The 7,156-nt window shown below is 40.7% G+C and overlaps 1 protein-coding gene across 1 annotated transcript in view; it reads right to left on the minus strand.

Annotated features, from left to right (window-relative positions):
- Positions 1 to 4,833, minus strand: part of adgra3 (adhesion G protein-coupled receptor A3) — a 114,774-nt gene extending 109,941 nt beyond the window's left edge. The window contains exons 1-2 of the mRNA XM_025062996.1: positions 4,619 to 4,833; positions 2,398 to 2,511 (exon numbers count right to left, since the gene is read on the minus strand). The gene's annotated coding sequence lies outside the window, so the exon portion shown is untranslated. The remainder of the gene's footprint in view (positions 1 to 2,397; positions 2,512 to 4,618) is intronic.
- Positions 4,834 to 7,156: the final 2,323 nt, after the last annotated feature.

Raw genomic sequence — 7,156 nt, forward strand, 5'->3', positions numbered from 1 at the left:
GGGCATTATTTTTTTTCCCCTTTTTTCTCTGTAGTGTTTGTTACACTGAAAAAAAAAAAAAAAAAAAAAAGGAGCTGTCGTTGATTATAGTCACAAAGATGGAAAGGACTGGGCAAATTGACATTTCCAAAAAAATTGGAAATTCTGGTGAAAAAAGACGTACAGTATGCTGCAGATAGTTTTCAGTGCTAAGGTTCAGCACGGCAGAGCTCCGCTGCAGCTGAAGTGCAGACAATTACAGCCAGTGCGTCTTTGTGGGAATCTGATTTGGAGAGAGCATTATCTGGGTTTGAGAACAGGGCCAGGCCACGGAGATCACACCTCTTATCTGCTGCATGTGGTGCAGCGGCGGCGGTGGGGAAAGCCTGAATCACAGGTACAGCTTCAGTTTCCATTCAAATCAAACTGTTGGTTCAGTTTGAAACTAGGTCGCTGCGTGGCAGACGGCGGAGGTGGGGGGGTAGTTTGTTTATGTGGGTGTGTGTTTTGTGTGAGTGAGCGCCAAGTGGGAAAATAAAATGGAGAATATAGAGTCAAAAGCAAAATAAGGAAGTGAAACGGGGGAGTCATTGACGCTATTCTATTAGCTAAGTTAGTTTTTTTTTTAGCCTCTCACTTTCAACTGCTTGTATTCACATCACTTATATATTAGGCTTTAAAGAAGCCCAATAAAAAGAGCAACTGGGTGGCAAGCAGTGAGTGGAAAAGGAAAAAAAAAAAGGTGTGAGACAATGTGCGAAGATCGGGATAGAAGTGATGCAGTAATGCAGGAAGCGCCAGAAACACAACGGAAATGTGTGTTTGAGAGTCCTCTCTGGGGAAGGAGGAGACTCTAACACATACTGCACATATTTCACCAAATCATATTTCACACATGGCTACAAAGGCCACGCCACATTTGGAGCTCACCGTCCTCTGCAGGGATGTGCAGCGACACTCTGGCTCCTGATTCGTCTCCCTGCCCTCACCAAAAAAAAGCCACTTGTTCATCGCGTGTCTGTATTTATTCTCGTGCAAAAGTAGTCAGGCGGAAAAAGAGTTTAGATTCAGTGAAGTTCGTCTTCTTAAAAGTGAAACTTACTAAGTCTTGGATGGAAAGAAAAAAAATATCTTGACAGGATTTCTAATTCGTATTGATCACTGATTCATGTTGGTCGCAGTCGAACGTGGTTCCCATCAAAATGTTGTTTTTTTTTTTTTCAAAAACTCCTTCCTTATCTCCCCTTGCTGCAGCCCAACTGCACTCAGGACCAAACCGGCTTGTAAAAAAACACACAGTCGATAGTAGTGGCTAGGCGGAGAGGCTGACAGAATGACAGGTGTATTTGACAGTGAGCTGTCAAGCTGCTGGAGTGTCACGCTCAAGTCACAGCGTGATCACTGTCATTTGCAATGCTGAACAGGTTTATGTAAGGTTGTGTAGGTAAACCAAGCGCGCTGCTGTCAAGAATTCAGACTGATGCGGTAGTTTTTGTAGAAAAATACCAAAGGGGGATGATTCCAGAGTAACTTCCCATTTGCAGGCGTCAGTTTCTATTAAAACCACACCAACTCCATGACATCTAGTCATTTCTCCTCCCCGGCTGCTGCATGTGCCTGGAAAACCCAACAGGCATGATTCCACAGATTCCTTTTGTGCCTCACCAATCTTTGCTCACAAAGTAGGTCAACACAAATTGGTGCCGGTAAAAATAATAACAAAAAGGTGGCTCCCGTGCTCTGTCAGGGGTTAACGTGGCGTTCTCCTGCAACCCAGATGCTTCCAGTGTGAAATGTGCCACATCAGCACTACTCTCTGAATCTGCTGGCATTATACCGCAGCATATTAAGGCACAATATTGCATTCGGTATGCAAAGGCACTCGGCATGCAGTGTAAAATGTTAACAAGACAATTCCGACTACGCTCATACACACACAGAGAGACACTCACACGGTAAACAGTCAGAGTTTTAGTTTAGTTTTAGAAGGCACTGCAGCTGAAATTGTAATGATGTTAGCATGTGACTGAAGATGCAGCTTAAACTGTGTGTGCGTCCTCATCCTTTTTCATCAGTGCATTTCCCCATCCCCAAAACTGACTTGGAATACACAGTGTATTCCTGTGGGATTTGCTGGGTTGAGCAAACTGCACTTCATCTACGAGAGTAGGTCACGGCACTGCGTATATCACCTCAGCATAGACACAGTGTCCTTACACACAGTGATACATGAAGGTACAGCTCCTCTTACACCTGTATTCAAACAAAAACACACTTTCCTTCCCCACTTTGCCACTGAACACATACAGACACAGACCACAGACACAGAGCGTCCTGTCAGCATTTGACCAGTTAACGTCCACACACCCAGCTTCATGCACAGTTTAATGTGTCTGCTGTCGACATGATTTACGTTACCTTATTCAGTCTCACAAACGTTGCCCAGATTTGTCTCTCCACCTCCTCCTTCCACCTGGTGTTCGTCTCACTCCTGGACTCCGGCAGAAAAAAAGTAGCCACTCCACCTCGTAACTGTCATAAAACACATTGCACCAGGGAGTTTTTTTTTTTTTTTTTAAGACGTGCACTTTTTAAAACTCACACAGTTCCTTCATAAACATAAACAGACCAAGCACAGGGAAGGATCGTCTACTTGCAATAAATTCACACAGATTTAAATTTTACTTTCTTGTTAAATGACGACATACACTCAAAGGAAGCTAACAATTCTACATCATGACAATAATAAACTGTGAGAACAGCTGTTATTGCTGTTTGACTGAGGATTCACATGGAGTCTTTAAAATGTCTTTGGTGTTGGAAAATAACTATACAAAAGAAAAATAATACCTGCAACTTTTGGCAAAGTTAACAAATGTCCCCATTTAAGTTTGATGTTTCAATGTATTCATAATTAATTAATTAATTTAAAATCAATGGATTGTTTTTTATTACTTAGGTCGCAAAACATAATGAAATAAAATTTGATAAAACTCACTGCTTGACAAAGACAATCACAAGACATCATGTCAAAGCCTTTGGAAACATTTAAGACATGTTTATTTATTTATTTTAAAAAGCTAACCAACCCCACTATTCATTGCGGACACACCAGGGGTCACCTACCCCTTGCAAAGGCCTCTGGGCTTGGGTTTGACAAGTTCAGAATGCATACTCCTAATTCTGAGCCGTACCAGAAAACTTTGTAGTCTGAATTGTAAATTAACAACATACATAAATAAGTGAAATAAATTCAATTAAAACTTTAAGACAATTTAATAAGGCTTTTCTTTATCCTCTCTTCACACTGTGATAAAAAATAAAACTTAGTTTTTCACTTCAGATAGTTCCTGCTAACAGAACAATGTATAATGTGTATTATGTCATTTGTCATTTTTCCTCTGATGTTTCATTTATGCACACAAAGAGAAGCTAGCAAGACTTCAAAGCATCTCATAAAAAAAGTATTAAATAATGTTTGGAAATGTATAATGATCAAAAATGTTCAACAGAAAGACTTTGAGTCTGCACCTAGAACACCTACAGTGAGTTCGAGAGATCCCAGCCTTCTTGAATGCAGCATCGGTTTGGCCCTGTGTTGTGATCAGAGGTTGTCTGGTCTTTCACAGTGGGATACAAAGTGATTTACTTTACTACCAAAGTTGTACTGGGGTGAACATGGGTGAAGCCAACATGAGATTTCAGCAGTTCAAGAACGTAGTAAATAGTCAACTCTGAATAGAAACTTCCAAGAATTTTGACATGAGGTGGAAATATCCCGAGAATCAAGTTATTAATATGTTAGCCCTGAGCAACTGATAAGGTGATGCACATGATTTCAAAGAGTTTTCTTCCTCTCTCTCTGTCTGTCTCTCTCTCAGTTTGTCAGACTTCTAATAAAAGTCAGAGTTTACCTCTGACAAGTGATGCAAAACAAAACAGCTTTGGGAACGCTGCCAGAATTCCTGTCTGGTTGTTGCCCATGGCCAGAGAGCGCACATTAGGAGTGAGTGGAAGCTCTCCAGCGTGGCATATCTCTTTGAGTAATGCAATGGCAAGTGCTGAGGGCGTTGACATAATCCCAAAACTGAAGCATTCAGTCTTCGTGCCAACAGCCCAGCAGACAAGAGATGGAAATGACTCTGTGATGGACGGGTGAGGGGACGGTGGGGGGAGGCTAATTGTTTCTTAAGAAGTTCAAAAAGTATTTGAGTTTATGTTAAAAAAAGAGAGAAAAGTTTATCTACATGGTTTATTTTTGTTCACTTCCCCAGGGGTTACAAAGAGAACATTTATATGATGCGACATATGGATAAGATTGATATTCACACGTTGTCTTATTGTACAAGCACGACAGCGATAAAGATATCTTAAATTTTGTTGACCAAACAGACTTTACACCAGCCTGTCTTGCCAAAAGGCTGCAGACCAAATGTTTATCATCACATTTTTTACTGCTCTGGATTTAAAGACTGAGGGGATAACAATGCGAGAGCAACTATAAAAAAGCTGTTTTTAAAAACTCCATGACCAAAAAAAAAATTCACTGACAAGAATTATTTAAGGGCAAATAAACTAAATAAACCCACAGGAGAGAGTGGAGTCTAGATGGGAAAAAATAAAGAAATGCTTCACTTACTTAATGACGATGATGATTAACCTGCCACACTTTTTACTCTGGCCTCAGCCCAAGTGTTGTAAGACAACTCCAGCATCCAAATATGTGGGAGTAAAAGATTTTTTTTTTTTTAAGAAAATAGTCAGTTTGTAAACTATAAAAGTGTGATTATTAACTTCCCTGTTGCAGGACTGAGCAGTGTGTCCTTTCAGCTGTGCTCTGCTGTGTGTGTGTGTGTTAGCGTGTGGGCATGCTGCCACTCTCCAATCAGCACTGATTGAGCCCAGGTGCACGTTTGTCCTTCCAAGTGCTGCAGAGCTGAGTCGATACCAATTCGCTCCCAACAAATGTGGTGTTACTTGCAACAAAAACTCTTGAATTACAGCACGCCGCCCTTGTATCTCAGCAGTGTCACATTCACAGTGAACACGGTGTGTGCCATGCTCACATATCTGTGCAGCTCACAGCGTGTCCACATTGTCCTTTAGCAGTTAAATCCGGCCAACCTTGTACAGTATCATGTGTCACTCCTCTGTTGCATGTGTGCTGGGCGCCAACAATGAAACTCAAGGGCGTCCCAACTTTTTACAATCATGTAAAAATACAAGGGGCCAAACGGCCTACACCTGTTATACTTATGACTGTAATAAAGCTCCATACACAAGCACAGCATTTTACAACATTCATTTAGTGCATCGCAAATTAGTAGCTGTTTAGTTGTCAACCCAGTTTGGAAGAATTTTCTATCGACATTTTTCACCTTTTCTTAGTCAATTAACCCAAGAAGAAATACAAAACATTGGTGATTCATAGGTTTGACACTGAACACTGACAAAACATAAACACAAATTCAATAGAGGTCAGAAACAGTTCAAGCTCATCAAAAGTAGCAAATGTAGCTTTGGAAAAAGCTAAAAGAAAGAAAAACGAAGAAAAAAGAGCCAGTGAAAAAAATATGTTGAAAAAAAATTAGATTGATTATGTTGTGGGTAGTTTTGTGTAAATCTACTCAAAACAGTCAAAGGTTAAGCCAATAACAACTTATAAGGTTATATAAACATTTAGAAAAGCGACATACAGTACATTATTAATTGTAATACTGTATTTAATCCCACATTTTTTGTATTTAACTTGACCCATTTTTTTACAGATTTCAAAGTTTAACATTTTTAATGAGATATTGTGGGTCTCTATCACGAGACAATGTCTCCAGAGACAATGTCTTTGGAGACAGTTTGTGTCTCCCATTGATGTGAAAGAGACAAACTAGCTGTGATCAAAATGAGTTAAAATTCCTTGCTGCTTCCTTGCTTGCCCTTGTTCCATTCAGAGAGCGCTATCCTTACATGATCTAACAAGCCTGACAGTATGGCACCAAAATGTGGGCAGACTATGACACAGAATGTAGCTATTACTTCCAGTGCACACTTGCATCCAGAATACACAGGTCTACACTGGAAAGTGACCTGGAGGAGCACCGAAGAAAAGTCAGAGGATGTGTGTGGTGTTGGAGGTGAGAGAAGGGCTGCAAGGTCATAACATCCCCTCTCACAACTTCTTTATATCCTAATTATTCTGAGTGGATTTACACAAAATGACCCATATCATCATCTTTGCACAGACACATAAAAGTGTTCAGATTTTAAACACCAGTTCATGACCCTAGATGCTGAAAGGTCACAAAAAAACAAAAAACAAAAAAAAAAAACACTAAAACTGAAATGGGTCAAACTGACCCGTAACTTAACAGTAAGGTTAAATCTCATCTACAGTATATATCTGCATTTACTCTATTGGCCCTGTGATATATGTCCATATGTAACTCTGTGTTCATTGGCGGCTATTGAAGTTCAACCACAACTCATCACATTGAAAAACACTTTCATGAAATGTGAAGACTTCCTACAAAGTTCCTTTTGTCCTACAACTTACTGCTCCATGTCTCCTTAACAAGGAGCAGGCGTGCTTGAACGGAACAACGGTTCTGTCCTTCACAGTGTCTGATTAGCTTAGCAAAGGCACACGCCTTCAATACTAATCTGAATGACAGCGCTGGAAATCTTGGCTCCCTTTCAGAGGCTGGATTGGGCCTGGCCTGATGACCTTCTCTGAGAGAACATGGAAAGTTTGGCGGCTCAATATGTCAGAGCCGGTGTGAGCTGGAAAACAGAACACGAAGAGCAGTGATTAAATGGGTAAGATCTAAGTCTGGATTTGGTGGGTGTCAGGCAAAGGTGTGTGGCTGTGGTTGTACCGTGTGGTTATCGTTAATTGTATCAGGAGGAAATGTCACGTGTCCATCTAAATGTACAGAGGAGAGGTGAAAAGAAAGGTGGCACAGCTACATGTAGGTCAAGGGTTTGTGACCTGACTGCGCAGATGGCCTTTTGTGCAGAGTTTGCAAGTTCTGTGTGTGTGGACGGAGGTTTCTGGGTATTTTCCTCCAACAGTTTGAAGACACACATATTGTGGATTAGATTAATGGAACACTCCAACAGCCTCGCATTAACACGATTGTAAACACTTTTTCACAGGGTCGGCAGAGAAATTATTCAAAGG

This window comes from Cynoglossus semilaevis, chromosome 1 (assembly GCF_000523025.1).
Source record: "Cynoglossus semilaevis isolate Cse_v1.0 chromosome 1, Cse_v1.0, whole genome shotgun sequence".
NCBI classification, from domain to species: Eukaryota; Metazoa; Chordata; class Actinopteri; order Pleuronectiformes; family Cynoglossidae; genus Cynoglossus; species Cynoglossus semilaevis.